This window comes from Taudactylus pleione, unplaced genomic scaffold, assembly GCF_031769625.1.
Source record: "Taudactylus pleione unplaced genomic scaffold, aTauple2 ptg000207l, whole genome shotgun sequence".
NCBI lineage: Eukaryota > Metazoa > Chordata > Amphibia > Anura > Myobatrachidae > Taudactylus > Taudactylus pleione.
Window position 1 is genome coordinate 4,017,627 of NW_028284609.1, and position 25,948 is coordinate 4,043,574.

The 25,948-nt window shown below is 40.8% G+C and overlaps 1 protein-coding gene across 2 annotated transcripts in view; it reads left to right on the plus strand.

The window, feature by feature from the left end:
* The window catches only part of TAFA2 (TAFA chemokine like family member 2), a 351,512-nt gene that overhangs the window by 251,541 nt on the left and 74,023 nt on the right, over positions 1-25,948 (plus strand). For both annotated transcript variants that reach the window (XM_088478132.1, XM_088478131.1), the window contains one exon: positions 8,333-8,388. The gene's annotated coding sequence lies outside the window, so the exon portion shown is untranslated. The remainder of the gene's footprint in view (positions 1-8,332; positions 8,389-25,948) is intronic.

A 25,948-nucleotide genomic window follows, 5' to 3' on the forward strand; every position in this document is an offset into this window, starting at 1 on the left:
GTGTAATGGAATTGCTGGATACAGTATGCTTTTATTTTTATTACAAATAACTGTTTATATGTTTTCCCATTTATATTATAGGTCTTCTGATTTTACACATTTGAATTATTGTTGCTTTAATGAAAAACTAAGCCTAAAAGGAAATAAAAGTTGCTGGCAGTGATGAAAAACTCAAGGCATAATAATCTAACAAAAAGAAAAATGCAATGATTTCAGTAACCCTTTGTTTACTAACTTTACTATTGCAAGTGAATGTAATGGTCTGGCCACATGGCAGTGAGCACTGTATTTTACTAATCAATAAAATGAAAGTACAATAATGTTATATTTTATATAAGCTTTACAACTCTTTCGTCAGTGCATTACTAACTCAGTAAGTGACAGCATTGCCGCCAGTACACAATAGTGGGGAGGGGTCCTTGTAATTGCTTTAAATGGCAATATTTAAAGCCACTGCTTCTAGGCATGTTTCATGTGAAAATTTAAAGCGACATTCACAGTAAGTGTAAAGCATGCAGACTTTGCAATTAATGTGAGTGAAACTTTAAAGTTTCAGCTTAAGCCTGCCGAGAGGAACTGCCACATAGTAAATATAGCCTAAAGTGTGATAACTTTTGAGACACATGTATACACACAACCATGCAGTCATATGTTCCTATGTTTAGTAAGAAAGTCTATTGTATAAATCATAAAAAAATTATTTTTTTCACATTCATATAGATATTATTATACACTGAAAGGAAACATAGGCCCCCATTTACTAATGAGTTTTATCACCAAAACGAGTGATAAATGTCACTGTGTATGATAATTGCTGCTCCAGCCAATCAGCTCCCAACTGTCATTTTTCTAACAGTTGACAGTTGGGAGCTGATTGGCTGGAGCAACATTTATCATACACAGTGACATTTATCACTCGTTTTGGTGATAAAACTCGTTAGTAAATGAGGCCCATAGTAAGGTGGTAAAAAAAAGCTTGTCATCGGGCCTGTAGATGGGTATACACATTCCACTAATATCATTAACAATTGTGCAATTCATTTATAGACATGTGTAAGCTCCAGTAACAAATGGGCACATTTGGATTTGTACACAGATTTATACACCGAACATACTATTTGTCACTCAGACCACATTGCTTGTACTGCGTAGGGACAGTTGCACTTGATGAATAGGTGAATATGGTACACACTATCATATGTGGTCTGAACATACTATATTCTGCAGACATCTAAAGTTTGAAGGATTAAAAACATGTGACAATTGTTATAATATTATAATATACAGATGATTCCTGTCTTTTCATTGTACTGCTACAGGAGATCTCAACTCCAGACCTCAAGTACCCCCCACACTGGTCATGTTTTGTGCATTTCTTTCACCATGCACAGATGAATTATTCTATTTTCCTGTAATTATCCCACCTATGTAATTCCACAGGCAGAAATCCTCAAAACAAGACCTGTTGGGAAAATATGAGGATTGAGGTTGAGAACCAATGGTCTATTACATATGTGAGTAGCCTTTCAGTTCAGTTTTATCATGTTTAATCCCATTAGTTGCAAACCAGACAGGACTAATTCATTCCTTAACAGTGTGTCTCTCTACAGAAAAGGTTATCATTGTCCAACAGAGTTTTTTTTCCTTTTGAATTAATCTCCGATGACTGTAGTACTGCTGACAAGAATTAAACTATGCATTGAAGAGTACAATAAAGATGGGAATGAGGGTTTTTGGGCAGGTATTTATTTGTAAAACAAAAATTTTCAAAAATAATGTCCTTGGTAACTAACCCAGCCTGAAATTTATTTGGTGCTGGTTGTAACTTTTCTGCAGGTAAACACCACCATCTTTGCCAAATAACACTTTTTTTTTTTAATTGAGTGCTACATACTTTTTTTTTTATAGATACATGGACTACTTTTAATGTAAATTGTTATAATCATCAATCATGTGAATCCTAATATAAATGGTTATAATCATCATGTGAATCCTTTTAAGATATACAATAGGTATCTGTACAAAAACATTAAGTTTCATTTTAATTACCAATAACTCAATATACATACATTAGAACCAGAGGCATCTTCAGAGATGCCTCTGTGTCACTGCTGCAGTAAACTCTGGGCACTAGTCTGTGCCCAGAGACTACTGTGCCTTTCCCGTAGTGTGCATGCGCAAAACGCTGGGAAAATGTCCATAGCAGCCATTTTTCAGGTGTTTTGTATAGCGCTACAGCCCGACAAGAGACTTCTGAGGGGTAAGTATTAAAACATATGGGTGCAGGTGCATTATAACGCCCCTGGTTAAAACGCAAATTGTTGCAGCATACTTTAAATTAGCTCTAAGTGTGCTATGTAAAAAAAATACTGTTCAATTATACTGTAGGTGTATAATTACAATGATTTGGAAAAAGTGATCGGCGGCTTCGACAAACCCAATGTAAATATTACATTTCAAGAGATATTAAACTGCATACACAATTGGTTATCATATGTCTTTCATTTTTCAGCAGAGCCCACTTTTGATATGTTGACTTAAACACTTAGGGTTAAATTTACTAAGATGGGAGTTCTATTAAGATGTGATGTTTTTTTGTGTATCTTAGACTTGTGACGCCTTACAACTTAGGGGCAGAATGGGGGAGGTCAAGCATAGATTCATTACAGTAATGATGACACTAGCTGCTTGTAATTGGCTATTTTGACCCCTCATATTACCTCATTCATTAGAATCGTGGCTACACAATATCAGGTTGCAGCCATTTATGTGGATTACTCTTTTATAATTTCCATTTGGACTGATGCAGAACGAAGATTCACATTTGAGTTATAAAGTGTTAAAAAATAGATGAGGGTCTGTTTGTACTTCATATCATTTATATGAAAACTGCAACTCTTGCATTTATTAGAAACACTGTCAATACACCATTCTATTTTGTGTATAGAATCTTTCACTACATTATATTGTTTACAGAATTTTCATGCTATCATTGCCAAATTTCCAAGGAATAGCTCAAAAACATATGTTGGTGTAATGTGCCTCAATTTACTATGGATGTAGCTATCTGTTTTTCCAAAGGGCATGGGTTTGTGTGACTGATTAGTGGTATTTTTAGGGGTGCCAATGTTTGTGCTAGCTGGTGAGAGGAATTAGGTAGAGTGAGGGCATTTGTTATGATGGGCATACACTCTACAATTACCTGTCAGATATCTGTCCAATCTGGCTGGTTGGAATGAAAATCTGGTAATGTATGGGAGCCAAAGACAATCGACCATATGGTCAAACACTGGAAAATTGGCAAAAATGATTGGTCATATTGGATAAATTAATTTGATTTAACTAATTTGCCTGGATGACCATTTTTGTCTTTTTTTCAGTGTTTGTGAGCAAATGGTAGACTGTCAGTTGCTCCAATACATTACCAGGTTTTCATCCAACCAGCCAGATTGGACAGATATCTGACAGATAATTGTATAGTGTATGCCCAGCATAAGTATACAACTTTATTGACAAATTAATTAATATACAGCCTTATTAGCAAATTAATTTGTATATGACTCACAGCAATTGCAGTCACTGTAATACAGTATATAACATTGAATAATACACTGTATACAAATTGCGAATGAAGGCACACAGTGACATGCAGCTGGGAACAATATTGTATTATCGCTTTTCTTATACACTATCTTTTTAACACATTTCACTGGTTTTTTTTTTTAAACATGAAATACATTACTATAATGTTTTAAATCTAATAAAAGTTATATTTTAAATTAAATATAGTGCACCATATGCAGACTCCTCTTTTCTCTCTACCTTGTTTGATTATCTGTGTATTAGTCTGTGGTACCGTCCCCTTATTTCAAAGCTGATCATTATTGCATATTTCAAATATTATAATGGGTATAAGTTACCAGTAACACATTAATAGAAATAATTCTCAGTGCAGTAGACTCATCTCCATAACACATTGTTACCTACAAATACCACTTCAATGTACCATGAGAGCAGGGAAAGATGATGCACCATTTGAACATTGATATAGCATTTATGTAGGATGCAGCAAGACCACAGTATAAACACAGTATAAAAATGCCGCTTCTAATATTGAGTACAAAACACATTGGGTTTTGCACTTAATATTTGTGCTGCTTTAAATTTTGATATCCAACCCGATAAGAAGTGGAACTTGCAAAAGGCGCTGCTTCGTAAGTATACCCCTCAGCCTTGTATTACCTGTAGGCACTTTCTAAGTTCTACCAGAGTCTCAGCAGCTAACGCCATTTTCAGATGACGTTTGCCCATAGCAGAGCCGGCCCTAGCCAATTTGGTGCCCTAGGCAAAATTTTGACTGGTGCCCCCTAGCAGATAATCCCACCAGCAATCTGTGGATGTACACCAGTAATACATGGATGTAGTTATATTGGCAGCAGAAAGGATGCCGATATACCAACGCCGGAATCCCACCGCCTGGCATAATGCCAACGCCGATATTCTGAAGGAGATCAGGATGCTGGCGTTGGCATCCTGAAACCGGACTCCCGAACGAGGATGTGGGGTTAGGTTTAGGCACCCCCGGGGGAAGATTGGGGATTGGCACCCCCCATACAGGTTTAGGGTTAGGCTACGGGGAGGGAGGGTTAGGCACCACTGAGGGGAGGATAGGGTTAGGCACCACTGGGAGGAGGATAGAGTTAGGCACACCCCTGGGAGAGTTAGGTTTAGGGTGCGGAAAGCAGAGTTAGATGGAGAGTTAGGGTTCTTGCGGTACCATATTATACTGATCTCATAATATATATACACATATATATACAGTCAGGTCCATAAATATTGGGACATTGACAGAATTTTCATATTTTGTCCTCTATTCACCACCACAATGGCTTTGAAATGAAACAAACAAGATGTGCTTTACCTGCAGACTTTCAGATTTAATTTGAGGGTAATTACATCCAAATCAGGTGAACGGTGTAGGAATTACAATGGTTTCTATATGTGCCTCCCACTTTTTAAGGGGCCAAAATTAATGGGACAAAGTAAACAATCCTAAATCTAACTTTCACTTTTTAATACTTTGTTGCAAATCCTTTGCAGGCAATTACAGCCTGAAGTCTGGAATGCATAGACATCACCAGACGCTGGGTTTCATCCCTGGTGATACTCTGCCAGGCCTATACTGCAAATGTCTTCAGTTCCTGCTTGTTCTTGGGGCATTTTCCCTTCAGTTTTGTCTTCATCAAGTGAAATACATGCTCAATCGGATTCAGGTCAGGGGATTGACTTGGCCATTGCATAACATTCCACTTTTTAGCCTTAAAAAACTCTTTGGCTGCTTTTGCAGTATGCTTCGGGTCATTGTCCATCTGCACTGTGAAGCGCTGTCCAATGAGTTCTGAAGCATTTGACTGAATATGAGCATATAATATTGCCCGAAACACTTCAGAATTCATTCTGCTGTTTTTATAAGTAGTCACATCATCAATAAATACAAGGGAACCTGTTCCATTGGCAGCCATACATACCCACGCCATGACACTACCACCACCATGCTTCACTGATAAGGTGGTATGTTTTGGATCATGAGCAGTTCCTTTCCTTCTCTTCTCTTCCCATCACTCTGGTACAAGTTGATCTTTGTCTCATCTGTCAATAGGATGTTGTTCCAGAACTGTAATGGCTTTTTTAGATGTTGTTTGGCAAACTCTAATCTGGTCTTCCTGTTTTTGTGGCTCACCAATGGTTTGCATCTTGTGGTGAACCCTCTATATTCACTCTTGTGAAGTCTTCTCTTGATTGTTGACTTTGACACATATACATCTACCTCCTGGAGAGTGTTCTTGATTTGGCCAACTGTTGTGAAGGGGTTTTTCTTCACCAGGGAAATAATTCTTTTGTCATCCACCACAGTTGTTTTCCGTGGTCTTCCGGGTCTTTTGGTGTTGCTGAGCTCTCCGGTGCATTCTTTCTTTTTAAGAATGTTCCAAACAGTTGATTTGGCCACACCTAATGATTTTGCTATCTCTCTGATGGGTTTGTTTTGATTTTTCAGCCTAATGATGGCTTGCTTCACTGATAGTGACAGCTCTTTGGATCTCATATTGAGAGTTGACAGCAACTGATTCCAAATGCAAATGTCACACCTAGAATCAACTCCAGACCTTTTACCTGCTTAATTGATATTGAAATAAAGAGGGAATGGCCCACACCTGTCCATGAAATAGCTTTTGAGTTGATAGTCCCATTACTTTTGGCCCCTTAAAAATTGGGAGGCACATATTGAAACTGCTGTAATTCCTACACCGTTCACCCGATTTGGATGTAATTACACTCAAATTAAATCTGAAAGTCTGCAGTTAAAGCACATCTTGTTTGTTTCAATTCAAAACCATTGTGGTGGTGAGTAGAGGCCAAAATCTGAAAATTCTGTCAATGTCCCAATATTTATGGACCTGACTGTGTATATCTAAATGTCTCAGTCCCCGAAACTCACGGCAATAATTATTTTTTTCGTTTATGTGCCCAAGATGCAGTAAATGGCGGCACTCAGCGTCTCCAGTGAAAGAAGTTACTGTTTATTATCCTTGATAACGGATCGGACGCCCAAAAGCGTTGGTAATTAACAGTAACTTCTTCCACTGGAGACGCTGAGTGCCACCATTTACTGCAGATAAATATATATATGTATATATATATTAATTTATATATATATATATATATATATATATACACACATATATATTGTACACATATACATTCTATAAATATATATATATATATATATATATATATACACACAGACACACACACATATATATACACACACATATATATATTCTACACATATACATCCTACAAGTAAATATATATACAAATACACACACACATTATATATATATATATATATATATATATACACACTTACATACGCACAGATATGCATATATATATTAGGGATGTGCAGGCTCGGATAGGTTCGAGTTTGCACGTGGAGTTCGGATTTTTCCCTCCAAAAAAACGGAACTCAGAAAGAGGCAAAACGTCATCTTGCACGGACGAACATCATCATTCCTGGACTTTTGTCCAGGAATGATGATGTTCGTCCATGCAAGATGACGTTTTGCCTCTTTCTGAGTTCCGTTTTTTTGGAGGGAAAAATCCGAACTCCACGTGCAAACTCGAACCTATCCGAGCCTGCACATCCCTAATATATATATATACATACACACAGATCTAAATATATATATATATGTATATATATACATACATACATATACACATAGGACCCAGTGCCTTCTCATTTAAATGTAATTAATAAAAACAAACAACTATGCTGCCTGTCTTACTTTTCCTACCTGACAGACTGCACCTTCCTCCATATTTAGGGGTCAGGCTGCGGCTGTGTCCTTTCTCCCTCCCGCCTCCTCCTTCCCTGCAGCCTGCTTCACAAGCTATTGGACAGCTGAGTCGTCACTCAGCTGTCCAGCATTTCCCTGCAGCGCCGACAGCTGTCACAGCTGTTGGCGTTGTGCGCGTGCGCAGCACTACCGATCGGATCAGTGATAGAAATCTGATCTGTGGCGGGGGGCGGGGTATTTACCACCAGCATTCCTCCCTTAATCTGACCCTGGGGGCAGCGTTGCGGAGGGGAAGGGGCAGCGGCAGAGCCCTGGAGTGCCCCTAGGGCATTCCAGTCGCCCTAGGCATTTGCTTAGAATGCCTATGCCTAGGGCCGGCTCTGGCCCATAATAGCTACTATGGGTTACTATGCCACATTTTTTTTTCAGAGATGGATCATTGGGCTGTCTCTCTGTCAGCCTGTACTGGCATAATGGCATCACTCTGCACCTGGATGTAAGATGATAATGATGGCTATCACTTTGCTTCTAAATCTTCGACAGGGATAGGGCTTTTACAAAGGTTCTCTACCAGCTCCTCAACAATGGTGAATTCAGGCTGTACATTGTATTATCACATTGCACATTTGGATGAAATCGTCGCATCACAAATGCATTTAAAATTAAAATTGTGATAAATATGCCTCTTTAGTATGATATGTTTATGATAATATGGCATGAAAATAGTTTTATACTGAAATTGTTTTATTTTGAAATATGTTATATAGTTGCTTTACAGAAGGCGTGCTTTACCGAAGCCAAGATACAACATTTGTACAGTACCTTCCTGATGCATGTTTTTCACATGTGCTCCATAAGACATTTTGTTTCCAGTCTGTTTTGTGAACGAATACATTCGGAAGAAAAGTTGTCATAAAATTGTTCAGTTTTACGCATAAACTAACAACACACAATTTTTTATGTTGTTGCAGATGTTTAAAGCATTTTCTTGTGTGCCTGGGGAAAATCTGGATTTTGAATGAAGGAGGTAAGTTCATGGCCAATTTGTCACCTTGTGGCAAGTGTGACATGCTGAATGATATTGATATCAGGCTCACTTCTGAGATTAGGTATTGTATGAAATCACAGAGACTATATCTAAAACTTCAATTAGGGAGCTTGAGAAATCAACCCCAAAAAGATACCATCGCATCCTGGACTGAATTGAAACTGAAAGACATCTATGTAATGAAGAAAAAAGGAGGGAAGCAGATGCACTCTTTAAGTACTAAGAATAATAAATATAAAAAATATATATAATAAACTATCAATTAACATGGTTTTCTATAGAGGTCTTAGTACATATTTGGCCAAAGATGTTTGCCCACCTACCTCGCTATGGTGACCTCATCAGGTGGGTCCCTATTAGGAATGTTAGGGACCCACCTGATGAGGTCACCGTGAAGTGGTATGTGGGCAAACATCTTTGGCCAAACATGTACTACGAACCTCTATAGAAAACCATGTTAATTGAAAGTTTATTATATATATATATTTTATATTTATTATTCTTAGTACTTAGAGAGTGCTCCCCCCCTTTTTCTGCATTAGAACTACAGGTCTCAGCATGGTAGCACCTCTTATTATGTTGAAATTAGGATGTGCAGCCCATCCCCCCCTTTTATCTATGTAATGAACCCATTTATTAAGCTAAAAGGGGCTTTAGTAAGGGTGCAGAACCATTTATCTCCACAAAACTACCATTGCTGTTACTTGTCCTCAAAGTTGTATTTTTTTTTATTCAGGGTTATTTTGCTTTATCCAGGCACACTCTGCATATAAAATAAAAATGTCTATGCATAAATAGTAATATTAAAAGCACTATAAAGAACAAATGAGACACATGAATAGAAGACAGACCCACATACCTTTACTCTCAAGACTGAAGACATAACTTAGGTTTCAATGGGCAATATCCACAATGTCAATGGGGAATGTTCTAATTAAATAAGAACTTGTCTAAAAAAGTATAGTCAATAGGATTTTGAAGTTATATTTTCACTTATTTGGAATGCATTGCTATGTGTCCCATTCTGTTGTGGCCTGCAGTGCACTCATACAAATAACCATATAGAACATTGCATAGAGGCATTTCCCAAAGTGCATGGGCTCACATTGTGCAAAGAACCTCATTTGTGTGGAAAATATCACTAGCACAAAGTAAATGACTCTTACATACTCTTTGGGGTGGAAATATTAATATTTGCTGCCTTTTGTTAATTCACTTTTCACATTTTAGCACTTTCCTATCACATTTCTTTCTATTGCTTGATTTAATACCGATACATTTTTATTTTTGATATTTTATCATATTAAAATTATTTTGGATTGCTCTCCTTTGAAGATTTAGAATTTGGTTATAAATATTTTCCCCCTGCAAATGTGTATATATACATGCAATAATACATTGTTTACTTTCTGTATATGTATTGTTGTCCTTTACAACACTGTGTCATACCATACTCAAGCAGAATATATGCTTACAGTAGATAACTAAACATATTGTAACTTTTACTAAAGAGGCACCTGGCATCTATTATATTTCTTTATCCATATGCTGTATTTGTGCTGCCATTGGAGAAGCTTTACGGTGTGCTTGGCTTTTATTTTATAATGCTTGCCCTGGACTTTTTCTGTTGATCAAGATTTGCAATATCTAGGTTGTGCATCAGTCAGAATAGGATCAAAACACATTTCCTCTCCTATTGGAAAACATGCACTTTGTTGAAATCTATCCCACACAAGAGTACTCCTGGGAAATCACTGTTTCACCGCAGTGTCACATTCCATGTGGTACAGTTTTCTTGCAGATCTCTAAGATGTGCACTTGAGATAGTTAAAACATTTATTTTTTCTTTGTGGGAAATATGAGCTATTTGTTCTGTCAATGGCTTCTCTAGAAGTGGGGCTAAATCAGAATATCTAAAAATATAATACAAGTCTTATTGCTTTGACAACTAACATTGATAAAAAAAAAGAATATATATAAAATTATTTTCATCTATTTAACAAGAGTAATGGAATGCAATTAGAGATGTGTGTGGACCCTTTTTCTGTTTTCTTTCCGAAACCACCGTAGAGTGTTTTGGTTATGGATCTGGATTTCCTTAAAAACGGATAAAAACAGCTAAAATCATGTAATCTGGGCCTGGTGTTGTTTCTACAGTATTATTAGTCTTTATAACATTAATTTCCAGTCATTTCCACTGAATTTTGACACCTCAGAATACTTTCAGTTTTTATCCATATTAGCCAAGGGCTGCAGCGACCAGACTGCTAAACTAAATGACAGATCTGTGCAGGCTTCTGTGAGTTACAGTGTAAATAAAGGTTTCAAATTTAGAAATAAAATTGGCATGGGGTTCTCCCATCAAAAGCATAACCAGCCCTGGACATTTGAGCATGTTCTGGTGCTGTGAAAACAGGGGGAAAACAGCAGCTGGTTCCTCGTATTTCCAGTAACCAGCACTGGACTCAACAACCCAGAGGGTAATGCCATAGCAGGGGCACACACATCATGGGGTACCCATTGCCAAAGCATTATTTAGCCCCAAATCGGTCACCCCAGCCCTGAGATTCCTTGCAGAGTGGGGACTCCCCAAAAAGGGGGGAACTTAAGGATACCCCAAATCTGGGGTAAAGCCTGGGGCTCTTACCTGAATCCCTAGTGGTGGTGGGTGCACGATTAATGGGTGATAAATAGTAATTAATAGTAGTAATTAATATTGTTATTTACAGTAGAACCACAGGTCCCAGCAATCAGCAGGCGGGTTCTTTGGCAGCATCTTCTGTTTGGCAGACAGGACTGACTCTTAGTCAATCAGCGCTAAGGTGCAGGAAGCCTCATGGGTCCTGCCGTTCTCTGGGAAGCACTGTAAAGTACACTATGTACATACAGTGCTTCTGTATCAGTGGGTTTGTAAATTTGGTTTGTAATTTTTCCAAGCCCCCTGTATGTCTACATAGAGAAGGGGACCGACCAGAACCATGGAGTAGGTAAGTATGCAGTGTGAGTGTGTAATAAATGGTTAATATATTTGTTGTGTGTGTCTTGTTATTTTTTTATATTTTCTTCACAGTGAGGGTACTGGTGCCAGCGGGCACTTTGTCCCTGGGCATGGTGGCACTTGTGGTTCTTTAAGTGCTGCCATGCTAGAACCTGTAGTCCCCCTGTAAAGAATAATATTAATTACAATCACACATTAACCCTGCACCCACTTCCACTTGGGGTGTAGGGAATTGCCCTGGGCTACACCCCATCATTTTTTGGGGGTCCCCACTTCCCGAGGAATCCTAGGGCTGGAGTGACAAGTTTGAAGCTGGATAATGCTTTGGAAAGGGGGACCTTGTGATGTCTCTCCCTCTGCTATGGTGTTTCCCCTGGGCTGGTTCAGCCTGGTGCTATTTACTGTAAATACGGGGGAACCCCACTACCTCTTTTTCCCCAAAACTTTAGTCTATTACAGGTGTCACAGCAGTAGCAGGACCACCTGTGAGTGGTGGTCCTGCTACTGCTGTTTCATGCATTCAAATGCCTATTTTCAGAAGCCGGAGCCAGTCAGGCACCATCGGTAACCTCACATGCAACACCTACTCACTCTGAGTGTTTATGTCACCTTAAACAGGCTAGTCAGGGCACAAAAAAACACTATGGCTGAAGAACAAACTATTGGGGTCATTCAGACCCACTCGCGAGCGGCAGTACGCTCGCAAGTGGGTCGATAGTCCCCACTGCGCATGCGCACGACGGAGGGAGCTCCGTCATGCGCATGCGTGAGGCCCGGCGAGCGAAGGACTTTCCATCGCTCCGGGTCTCGCACCAAAGGGGGCGTGCTATCGTGGTTGATTGACAGCACGCCCCCTTTGGTGGGCGTGCCGGGGGCGTGCCTGCCAGATGGAGGCGTTCCCATGGGAATGCCTACCATCTGAAGCCAGCCCCACTGACATCACTAGTGATGTCAGTGGGAGTGATTTTGGCTCTGATAGAGCCAAAATCACTCCTGGCCTTGCGGCTGGGAAACCCAACCACAGGGTTTCCCTCGCAAGTCCGATGGTCGCGATGGTCAAGACCATCGCGACCATCTTTCTGCACGCTCGTATATGCTGTGGTGACCCACAGCTATACGAGCGTCCAGGAGGACGCTCCATATTAATGGAGGAGGGCCCTGATTCAGAGCGAGCGCTCTGGTCAGAGCATCCAGCTCTGAATCAGGGCCTATGTGTTCACAAACTTCACAAATCCCTGAGGAGAGTCTAAGGGTGTCCACGAGTCTGACATTTCTGACACTGTAAATGTGGAGATGCCTACTTCCACTATTTCTGTACCCTTTGCAAATGTAAGGATGAGTAGCAGTAACATATACATTTAGGATGCTACTGTGATAGTGTAACATGATGAGGGGGATATTTGTGTATAGAATGTGTTGGACAAGGAGAAGTTGATAAAATTCAGGAGGAGGATTGTGTAAAAGTAAGTGCCACCTGTGGTAGCAGTTCTTACTTGTGATAAGAAGAAGGCCATTGTCATGCCAGACAATAAGACCAAAATTTTAATTATTTCTACCCAAATCCATACTACATTTGTCAAACCATCTTTACCATTTGTGAGGCCAAAGTAAGATGAGGTACTGTAGGGACATTAACCATCTAAAAACCTCCTCCCTGTTACATCATTTGCAGTGAGTTCATGCAAATTATTTGGGAAAATCTCAAAATTCCTGTAAAAAAATAAAAAGCATACCAGCATCAGCTGCCAGCAGCATGGATAGATCCCAACACATGCAATCTCCATCGTCAACACCTTCATCATCAATCTTCTCATTAATGATCAGAAGCAGTTCTCCTGCATCCAATATGCAAAGGCTAACTGACTCCTCCCCTATCAAGGATCCCTCAGAAGAATCATTGTGTGCTAGGACTGCTTTCTGCTGGGGGTGAATCTTCATCACAGAAAGGGACCAAAAACAGTCATTTCAAACAACAATTGACTGTGAAACAATCCTTTGCAAGAGGAAGCTATTTTGAAAGCTGCCATCCAGTTGCACAGCGGATCACTGAAGCCATGACACATATGCTAGCATTAGATCTGTGTCCAATATCTGCCATCAAAGCATCTGGTTTTAGACAGGTGTTTGAGGTCCTCTGTCTCCGCAACCAAATATTATTTCAATTCCATTTTACCAGAAAAGCAATTCTTGTCTGTATTGGGATGTAATAAAAAAACATATTCTTGACCATAAAAAATGCCATCATGAAGAGTATCCACTTAACTATAGACATGTGAACAAGCGGTAATGACAGCCCACTGGGTGAGTGTATCAATGTCAGCAGCAGTATCTAACACACAATGTCAGCTCATTCACAGACAGGATACTCTCCATATCACCAGCCTCACTAATACCCCTTTCAGACATACAACCAGGAAATTTCCTGCTCAGACCTGGGAATTTATCCTGTAGAAATTCCCAGGAATTTGGTCAAGACCCCCTTTTCACACTACAGTGTCTACCCGGGAAATTCCCAAGTAGAGCAGCAGCACAAACACATTACAGTTTTAAAAAGAATATAGCACATATAGGAAACATAGTGGCACTGCAGTGGCTGACAGGATGGCAGTTTATTATACAATGCTATAGAATGTTTTCATTAATCAAGAACTACTGTATACCAGAGGCTAGAGGCCAGCATAGGTAATTGGAGGTGGAATACTATTTAGTGGAAGCCAGGTAAAGCTGTGATGTGATTGATTAGTATTAATAATTTAACTATAAAGAAAGTTAATTAGAGAAATAGTAAGCATTGTTACAAAACAAACATTCAAAATCCCAATGAGGATTAATTGATTTAATTTATTGATATAACTTTAAATTAAAAATAATTTGATAAATGGAACAAAATATAAAAATATCAAATTTGAGACATGGAAAACACTACTAAAACAAAGCATCCAAAATCCCAATGAAATTGATTCTGCATGATTTAAGGTAGAGTAACAGCCTAGTCAAATTAAAATTAAATATGAATTATATGATTTGATAAAATGAGTCTGTATCTGCTGAGAAGCTGCAGGAAATGGGGCCTATATGCCTGGATAAGACGCTAGTGATGGATGGCAGTGCAAAATACAAAAGAAGATGAAAGTAATATACAGTACACTGCCTGTCAAACACACACAATCTTGGCAAAGCCCATAATGAAAAGTTGTGCATGATGGAATTGTCCTTGGGCAATTCCACCCTTATGTTGCATATTATAAAGGACAGGCACAGTTTAACAAACCAAGCACCTCAGTGACAAGGACTGCCACTTTTGTGACTAAAGTACTTGGTTTGTTTGGGTCCCCACAAAACAAGCTACCGATGGGCTTAAGGCAGCTAAATGTGTTGTTAATGATGTCAACAGTTGGAAGATGTCATTAATATCCTTATCCTCACCATCATCAGTGTTAACAACATCATCATCCTCATCATTATCTCAATATTAGCCCATCCCCACTGGAATCCACCATTACAGATTTCTCAGTAATTTTCGCCATAGAATATGTAGTTAATTTTTATGAACACCAGTTTTTCCTCATATTTAGGAAGTGGCCTCCTATGCCGATCACGCACAAGGTTCCCGGCTGTTTTCAATACTCTTTCCAAGTACACACTGGAGGGTGGGCAACTTAAGTGAAGCAAAGCTAGTTTATACAAGGGGCTCTAGATTTCCTTTTTTCTTCCCAATATTCAAAGGGACTGTGTGACATGCTAATTTGTAAATTTAATTAACATAATACTCCACCGTTCTATTGATGCATAGTGAATCAGGTTGAATCATGGTAGAGGTGTCAATCATTTTGGGCAATTCTTTTAAGCCTGACCAGATGTCCTAATGTTGTTTTACTCTGGTGCATTGAGTTGACTCCTCCTAATCACCAGTCAGTCTCTTGGAGAAGGTCAGTTTTTTCCTGGCAGCTGCATTTGTAGGAGAAACTAAAACACAAGACATCATTGTGTCATGTGCCTCTTAAGCTGAAATGTGCTTGCATGGAGCAATTTGCATCTCTTAAGATGTGAATCAGTAGTAAAGAAAAACATTATGTAGGACTTAAACCTAGGATCAAGCAATGTTGCCAAAATGTAGTGAGCCAATTGCAAGATGTTGCAAAACCTTTGGTCCTGGTGTAGGGAATAAATAGCTTGATCTACAAGTCCAACATACTTAGTTGAATTGCTTTGTTTCATCTCCTTCAGTTTCTCTAGTTGCTTTTCCAGTATTTTAACTAAGATAATCACCTAAATCAGGCTGGCAATTTCTGAACTCACTTCATTAGTTACTATTTCAAATGGTTTCATTATCTTGCATAAAACTGAGAGTAATCTTCACTGTGCTGGAATAAGGTACATTCCCCTCCTCTCTCTAAGTCATTGTTTGTAGTGTACAGTAAGTTTGGATGGCTTTTTGCTGTTCCTTCAGTTGCATGAATCATGTAAAGTGTGGAATTCAACCTGGTCACTTACTACCTCTTGCGTCATTTGGTTTAATGGCAAAATGTAACTGTTCTTGCAGCTGCTGCAATCTTTTACATGCGGTTGCCGAATGCCGAAAATGCCCAGAAATTTTACAGGCCACAGACGGCATATCCTGCATGCACCTGTCTTTTAAAAAAAAAAATTCTGAATCACCAAGTTTATTGTGTGGGCACAACATGGTACATGTCCAAATTCACCAAGTTGTAATGCTCTTATAATGTTACTTGCATTACTGGAAATGACAAACCCTGTTTTTCCAACAAGTTGACATCTGTATGCCTCTTATACCCCTTTCAGACATCCCAAGAATCCCGGGAATTTGGCCTGCCTCAGTCAAATTCCCGGGTTGCCACGTATGTCTGAAAGGTACCTACCCGGGAACACGTTCCCGGGTGGCCGACCCTTCAATCGACCAGGGAATTTCCCGAGAACTTAAGTCCCGGGAAATTACCCTGCTTATGTCTGAAAGGTGCTACCCGGGAATTTACTACTCCCGGGCTGCACCAAGCAGCTTTTACATTGCGTTGGCAGCGCAGCGCTGCTACTCACCACCCCCCCACGCTGGTGGCTGTGTCGCTGTATATCGTGTCAGCAACACAGGACACTGGGGACACCCGCCTGTGCTGGAGACCACCGACTGGTCTCAGCCATAACACTCCCGCTGGACCACCAGGCCAATAAATAAATAAAACAAATTATTTAATAATAAAATGAAATAAAAATAAAAATGCAGCATTTTGATTGGCCGGCTGCCGGCAGCACTTTGATGACATCGATGACATCATCAGCGGCAGCTGGAGAGGGAATAGGCTAGGAGGAGCAGACGGCAGAGGCAGGTAAACAGAAAAACCCGGCTTATGTCTTAAAGGGGTCTGTGCTTCAATAGAAGAACATGCAGCTCACAGACACTTCTATTCATTTCTGCTCCATGTTCGATTGCATTTTTAAACATGATTCTTAATAAATCTGTGCGTTGTATTCTGTCTATGGCAAGTACTCGTGTAATGGTCTATTGACATCTATTTGTGTGTTTGGTTGTCTATTTTTGTGCAGGATCCTGTTTTTGCAGTCGTCTTTGCCTTTAGTAAATCTCTGAATTGCAAAATCATTCAATTTTGCTTGAGGAAGCAGCCAGGTGTTGTAAAATGCATTGCAATTTTAAGTGAGAATTTAATTTTTTTTTAGGCTTTATTTTTTAAGCCTGATTTTTAACTTGTGATACTGTATTTTTAATTTATGTGTATTTTTAATTATACCTTATTGTCTACAATAGTGAAAATTATTTTGTTATTTTTAAATTTGCCAATTGCATCCCGTATTTCATGTTTGGGTAAGAGAGTGTTTGAGCACTTATATCTTAAGTGCTGACACAACCTTTAACAGTCCTATATTGCTAGGCTCCCATTTATAGATGGTAGGGGACTAGCTTTGCATAGCAGAAGTGTCAAAATGAAGTTTTGACCTATAAAGTACCCTGCTCAGTGCCGGAGATACTCTCCTGTTTTCAATTCTATTCCCTTTGTATTAAGTTCGGAAACAGATCTCCTTAGGTCTCAGAGATTGGGCACCTGTTGGTGCCGCGCCTACATTCATTTTTACATATTACAAGTTACTATACGTATATATTTTGTATATTTTTAGGTCTCAATTGAATCAGATTATTTTATTAGTTATACGCCGGCAGAGTGAATAATGTATGTTAATATTGTAATTTATCTTGTTGAATAAATCATACTGGTCTGACCAAAAGTGCTTCATCTACATATTTCTTCTAATAAGGTAACAAACTTAAATGAATTGAAGGGCTTGACAGAATAATTGTCAGGACAACTCAGGGTCAGGGCAAGCAGTACCGATTCAGAGTCAAGAAAGAAGACAAAGTCAAACACCAGGAATACACAGAGAACCAATCAGGAGCATAGCTAAAACCAACCAAGAAGGAAGCTACAGTGTTTAAGGCAAGACAACCACTTAAAGCAGGGGGGGCAATAAGCAGTCCTCCAGCTGCTGTTGAACTAAACATCACAGCAAGCCCTGCCACAGTTTTGCTATCAGTTCATGCTATAAATGTGGCAGGACATGCTGGGGTCTGGAGGGACGCTTATTGCCCACCCCTGACTTAAAGATTGAAGTAGAGGCTGAATTTCATCCTACTACTAATGCATAATCAACAGCACCTGAGAGACACCAAAGGGCCCCCATACAGATCGTCGTGATGTAGCGATCCTGCAACCCGCCATCTCAGGATAGCTGAAATCCAACATGTTGGATTTCACAGATATGCCGATCACAATCAAAAAATGAACGAGATTGGCAGATCAGTGAAATTTAACATGTAGAATTTCACCGATCCTGCGATGGATCGCAGAACATTGATGGCCGCCGGTCGGCATTTCCGGCTGGCAGATCGGCGTTTCCGATCCCATCACTACATGGGGACCTTTACTTAAGCAACTTACACAGGTACACAGGTGCTGGGCTGGGTCTACCACCAATCAATCAACCCCTTTGCTAAACACAATAAAGTTATTTTCATGTGACCACTACAGAGATCAGCTCATTTTAACAATTTCTAACCACAGTAAAAACAAACCCCTCACGTTAAAGGCCCTCTGTGTTCTCATCAGAGATATGCAGCATTAGCAGTTTAATTACTGTCAGAAATGCATAGTAAAATATGATTAATTTTCCATGTACAGAAAATTGCTCAAAATTGATTTCACAGATACCTGTTAAAATTCATTTAAGATAATAGCTAACATAATTAAAGTCACTTCTCATGCAATGCATGACTGCTTGAAGAACATTTATCCAACAGCAAAATTTAGACTTTTTCCTATTGAATTTGAAAAAAAAAATGCTGATGTATTATTTCTATTTAGAAAAACAAATAGTTATTTGGGATTTCCAAGAAAAGTATGCTTTGTCCTTAGTGGGGGTTCATGAGTCTGGAAAAGATTAACAACAGTGCCAAAATAGAATATAGTGCAGAAGGCTGAACATATATTTTTTCCAGAGCACAGGGAGCACAGAAAACTTATGTTTTGTTTAGACATCTACATAAAAAACCAGGCACGTGAAGTATTAGCATTAACATAACATAAAATTTATATTTATCTTGTATTATAGCTAGCATGGTTTTACCAACAATATCAAGACTTACTTGAGTATAATGGCTGTGAAATATTATTGTCAAAAAGAGACAGGAGACGTCAGTGGGACGGTTTGCTGGTATTGGAATGAAGCCAGTTTCAGGGGGGTGCGAATCATGAATGAAGAAGCAGAGGGGAGGTCCGGACAAAGGTTCTGCCAGAGCGAAGGTAAGTCGGACCCTGGAGCTGGAGTGGAAGGCTGAAAGGACCAAGAGTCCTGGAGATGGCAGGCCTTCCAGGGGGGTAGGCAACAGAGCGATGCACTCAAGAACCGGGAACAGTGGTGGAGCAGGCTGGAACTGCAATAGCGGATATCAGGCAGACTGTGACAAACTGCAGCAGCACGGAGGCTAGGGAGCTCAGGAACTAACACACAGCTGAACGAGTTTGAATAACACTCTTAAGTACCAAGGGAAGTGCTGCGATTGGCTAGACCTCCCAGGGAGCGTGTAGGAATGTAATTGGTTCCCCCAGGTCACATGTCCACATCTGAGATGGCGGCACCCAGCAGCCGCCGGCGCTACACAGGAGTCCCTTGCCACTAGTCCCTAGCACCCGGATCACTTCCAGAAGCCAGCGCCACCGCAGGAAGGATCCTGCCAGAGCGCCCAGACAGGTAAGGTCTGTGCTCTCCATGGCAGCGCAGCCCGAGTTGTGACAGTACACCTCCTTTAGAGATGGCCTCCGGACATTTCTTAGGCTTCTCAGGGTTCTTGGAATGGAAATCGAGGATCAAACGAGGTGCCTGAATATCTTCAGCTTTCACCCACGACCTTTCTTCAGGACCATAACCCTTCCAATCCAACAGGTATTGTAATTGACCGTAATGGAATCTTGAATCTAAAATTTGTTTAACCTAGAATTCTAGAAACCTAGAATTCCACTCCTCTCTTGGTCCTGATTTTGGGAGTTGGAGGTAGAGCTTGGAAGAACCGATTGAGAATCAGTGATTTTAATAAGGGGACGTGAAAGGAATTTGGGATTTTGAGGTAAGGAGGAAGCTTCAATGTGTAGGCGACGGGGTTGATGACTTCAATGATAGAAAAAGGACCAATAAACCGAGGAGCGAATTTCATTGAAGGAACTCAGAGTCGTAAATTCCGGGTAGATAGCCACACTTGATCTCCCACCTTCATACTGGGAATGGCCCTACTTTTTGTATCCACCTTCAGTTTGTATTGATGAGATATGTTTTGAAGAGAGGAGTGAACTTGACCCCACATTTTAGAGAAGTCTCGTATAGTGAAGGTCACAGCAGGAACATCGAAGGCTGGTAAGTCTGTAAACTCGGGCACTCGAGGATGAAGACCGTAAACAATCATAAAGGGAGTTTGTCCAGTAGAAGAGTGGTAGGAACTATTGTGCGCGAATTCCACCCATGGAAGAGAATCGGACCAGTTATCCTGGGATGACGACATATAGATCCTTAGAAAGGTTTCAAGATCTTTGTTTACTCTCTCCATAGATCCATTGGATTGAGGGTGATAGGCGGTAGAAAATTTTAATTTAACCTGGAACATAGAACACAGAGCCCTCCAAAACTTGGCCACGAATTGGAACCCTCGATCTGAAACAATCTCCATTGGAAGTCTGTGTGGGTGGAAAATATGGAGAACAAAGATTCGAGCTAACTCGGAGGCAGTGGGCAGCTTTGTGAGTGGGATATAGTGTACCATCTTCGAAAAGCGGTCTATCACGACCCAAATGGTTGTAAAGCCATTGGAAGCAGGCAAATCTGTCACAAAGACCATAGATAAATGAGACCAGGGTTGAGTTGGAATGGAAAGCGGCAAAAGGGTTCCAGCCGGAGGTAGCCTGGATGTCTTATGTTGAGTGCATGGGAAGCTGGAAGCAATGAACTCGGTAACTTCGGACTTCATGGTGGGCCACCAATAGAAGCGGCATAACATTTCCAGCATCTTGCGGATGCCAGTATGCCCAGAAAAATGTGACGTATGTACTCAAGTGAGAAGTCATTTACGGAGGGCAGGAGCTACAAAGGTTTTCCCGGAAGGTGGCTGGATATGAATAGTAGCGAATACCTTGGACTCCAGGACCGTAGTTTCCTTAGGAAGACCAGAGAGAGCTTTGGAGGAGAATGAACGGGAAAGAGCATCTGCCTTCTGATTCTGAGATCCTGGACGAAAGGTCAAAACAAAATTAAATCTGGAGAAGAATATTGCCCATCTGGCCAAACAAGAACTGAGGCACTGGATATTTTTCAAATACAATAGATTCCGATGATCCATGTAAACAGTGATGGGAAACTTGGGCTCCCTCGAGGAGATAATGCCACTCTGAAAAGGCCGCCTTGACTGCCAACAGTTCCTGTTCCCCAATCGGATAATTTCTTTCTGCAGGTAGAAATTTTTCGGAAAGTAACCACAAGGATGGATTCTGTTATCTTTGAACTTCTGGGATAATACCGCCCCTACAGCTTTGGATGAGGCATCTACCTCCAACAGAAAGGGTCTGGAAATGTCGGGCTGTCTCAGGATGAGTGCAGAAACGAAGGCCTTTGAAAGCATTTGAAAGGCTGACTCAGCTTCTGGGGACCACTGCGAGGGATTAGTCCCTTTGCGAGTTAAAGCTGAATTTGGCGCCGCTAGGGTAGAGAATCCTTTAATGAATTTTCTGTAATAGTTTGCAAACCCCAGGAATCTCTGTACTGCTTTCAAGGAATTCGGGCAAGACTAGTCCAAAATAGCTTGTACCATCTTGGGGTCCATTTTCAACCCAGAACCAGAGAGAACATAACCCAGGAAAGGAATGGAATGGACCTCGAACACACACTTTTCCAGCTTGCAGTATAAATGATTCTCTCTCAGGCGTAACAAGACCTCCTTCACATGAGACCGATGTTTTGAAAGGGAAGAGGAGAAGATCAATATATCATCCAGATATACGATCACGGATACATATAACAAATCTCTGAAAATTTCATTCACAAAGTTCTGAAAGATGGCGGGAGCATTGCAGAGTCCAAATGGCATTACAAGATATTCAAAGTGGCCATCTCTGGTGTTAAAGGCGGTTTTCCATTCAAAGCCGGTACGGATTCTGATGAGGTTATATGCCCCTCGTAGAACCAGTTTGGAGAACACTGTAGCTCCTTTAATACGGTCGAACAATTCAGTGATAAGGTGCAGTGGGTAACGGTTCTTTATTGTAATGTCATTCAGGCCCTGATAATCAATACAGGGCTGGAGGCCCCCATCCTTCTTGGATACAAAAAAGAATCCAGCACCAGCAGGAGAAGTGGATGGGCGAATAAAGCCCTTCTGGAGATTCTCTTGAATGTAATCTGAAATTGCCTTGGTTTCTGGTAACTACAGTGGATAAATGTGACCCCGAGGAGGAGTCTTGCCGGGAACCAAATCAATCGGGCAATCCCAGTCCCGATGTATGTGGAGGAAGTTCATCAGCTCTGGTTTTACTGAACACGTCACTAAAAGCCCTATAATGGATGGGAATGGAAGAACTTTCTGATAATTTAATTTCTTTAATTGGTTTTATACAGGGAAGACAAGAGGCAAAATAGGAGTCTCCCCAGGCCGTGACTTACATGGAGTTCCAGTCGATTCGAGGGTTATGTTTACTTAACCACGGATACCCCAGAATTAATCTGTGAGAAGCTTTAGGAATCACTAAAAAATGGATGAGTTCTGTATGAAGGACCCCCACACGAACACAAACAGCTTGGGTTTGTAAGGAGACATTCCCATTGATAATTCGACTACCATCTATGGCTGACAAGGTGATGGAATGGGTGAGGGGTTTGACGGGGATCTGGAGTTTCTAAACCAATTCTGCAGAGATTAAATTTTCAGCGGCTCCTGAATCAAGAAGAGAAGAAATAGTTTGAGGTCCTTGTTTCAACTCTAGTACAAGAGACATAATAGATTTGTTCATATTTGGAGACAGAGACATGACTCCTAACCTGGTGTCTCCAGTGCCAGTTAGGATCGGGGGTTTCCCGGACGCCGGGAACAGGAGGCGACCAGATGTCCGGACTCTCCACAATACAAGCACAGATTCTCGCGGCGGCATTTTTGCCGGTCTTCAATAGAGAGTCGGGCCCAGTTAATCTGCGTAGGTTCGTCAGCCAGAGATTCGGTCATGGGCATCACTGGAGAACTAGTAACTCGGACCTAAAATGATCTCCCTTAACTCTCTCAGCCTGTCTCTCACGGTAACGCAGGTCCACTTTATTACAAAACGAAATCATATTGTTTAATTTTGCTGGAACATCCCGAGTGGCTAGATCATCTTTTAATCTCTCTGAAAGGCCATTCCAGAAGGCAGAGATTAGGGCTTCCTCATTCCATTTTAGTTCGGACGCCAAGGTCTGAAATTGTATAACATATTGGCTGACTGGTCGAGTTCCTTGGTGGAGACGCATAATCTCGGTGTAGGAGGAAGCAGTTCTTCCCGGTTCATCGAATATTCTTCGAAAGGATGCCAAGAAATCGGTGTAGTTGTTCAGCAAGGGATCCGATCTTTCCCAAAGTGGGGATACCCAGTCTAGGGCTGAGCCGGGCAGAAGGGAGACGATGTAGGCCACTTTAGACTTCGCAGTTGGGAAGTTTGTTGGTAGGAGCGTAAAATAAACGTCACACTGATTTAAAAAACTGCGGCACATGTTTGTATTCCCATCGAACTTGCTAGGAGTGGGTAGATGCAGATGCGATAGGGTAGCAGGTGAGGTAGCGACTGGAAGAGATGGTGGGTTGGCAGCAGCATGCATGTTCAATGTAACAAGGGAGGCTTGCAGAATGTCTTGCCTGAGAGACATGTCTTGCAGGGATTGAGCCAACTGCTGCTGCGAGGCTTCCAGACTTTCTAGCTGGCTGGCAATACCTTGTAAAAGGTCCACACCTGGACTCTGTCCACTAGCCATATCCATAGGGCCAGTGCAAGCTGTCACAACTTGGTCTGGATTTGGATCCGGAGAAGAGACAGGAGAAGGCATTGGGATAGTTTGCTGGTATTGGAATGTTTCAGGGGGGTGCGAATCATGAATGAAGAAACAGAGGGTAGGTCCGGATGAAGGTTCTGCCAGAGTGAAGGTAAGTCGGACCCTAGAGCTGGAGTGGAAGGCTGAAAGGACCAAGAGTCCCGGGGACGGCAGGCCTTCCTGGGGGGTAGGCAACTGAGTGATGCACTCAGCAACCGGGAACAGTGGTGGAGCAGGCTGGAACTGCAATAGCGGATATCAGGCAGACTGTGACAAACTGCAGCAGCACGGAGGCTAGGGAGCTCAGGAACTAACACACAGCTTGCACTGTGTACGACGTTGCACTGGGAATGAAAGAGTGTGCAAAACACCCTTAAGTACCAAGGGAAGTGCAGGGATTGGCTAGACCTCTCAGGGAGCGTGCAGGAATGTATTTGGTTCCCCCAGGTCACATGTCCACATCCGAGATGGCGGCGCCCAGCAGCCGCCGGCGCTACACAGGAGTCCCCTACCACCAGTCCCTAGCGCCCGGATCACTTCCAGAAGACAGCGCCACCGCAGGAAGGACCCTGCCTGATCGCCCGGACAGGTAAGATCCATACTCTCCATGGCAGCGCAGCCTGGGTTGTGACAATTATGACTGTTTATAAGGAAGGAAGGTATTTATGCTACTTAATTTAGTGCAACTAAAATTTAATTTATGTTTCGAAGTATGTACGTGTATTAAAGCAATGTAAAATGACATGACAAATATTTTCAATATTGAAATTATGAAATCTCTCTAGTGTTTTTTACTCTGCGAGATGGTGTACAATAATTTTTATTCTATATCTGATATTGGAATATGTTTATGATGATATATGGGTAATTATTGATAATTAATGAAGATTTACAAATTAATTGTCAAAGTTTATGTTTGGGATGGGTAGTAGTAATTTAAAGAACATGCGTTTTAAGGGTAATAGGTGAATATGCACTAAGCCTTGGAGAGAGATAAAGTGAAGCGTGATAAAGTACCAACCAATCAGCTCCTGTCACTTTACAGGTTGTATTTGAAAAATGGCAGTTAGGAGCTGACTGCTTAGTACATCTTCCCAATAATATGTTTATAATATTACAAGTTTTATATTTGTCTTATATGTTCTATATATCTGTCATGTTTATTGCTTATATATTACTTTGTAAAATTAATGGGTTGCCTTAGCAGTGTGCATGTGTACAACGTGGTGATAATTCAGAGTGCGCTAGTGATATGCTCCAGTCTCTCATTCCTGTTCTGCATTGAGCGGATTGAATAAGACAGATCTGTCCTCTCTTTAGTGCTGCATTACCGAGCCGTTTGTGTCAAAACACCAGCTGGGTCATCAGGCAGTCTTGACATTCATGATTTGGCTCATGCACCTTTAAAACTACAGCACCCAGCATTCTGATTTCCAAGAGCTTTGGTCTCTCAGGAGTCAAGGAGATCTCCCAATATTCTAGGAGTGTTCCTGACATTGCGGGAGAATTGGCATCCATGCTATGGGATTAAGCAAGCCCTCTAACCTTCCAGGACCCTGACTTGAGTCAGGTAGACATGTAGTGTTTATTGCATAAGGGAGTGTACAGATACTAGTATTTGTTTATTGCATAAGGGAGTGTACAAATGGAATTATAGTTTTGCAATATTTACACTCCCCAGGTAAGAGCTGTCCATTTAGTGAAAATAAATATCTTATGACATTTTATCACGTTTTCATACTATATATTTCTTTTCTGTAAAAAGTTTGATTTTAATACAAGTTTTGAAAAAAATATTTTATTGCATTCATCTTCTATTAAGTGAGATAGTGACCAAAAGTGGTCATCACTCTTATTCTTCTCTATGAATTATGTAAAACCTTAAAGAGCAAATTATAGAGTGCACACTGTAAAATATTAATGTTT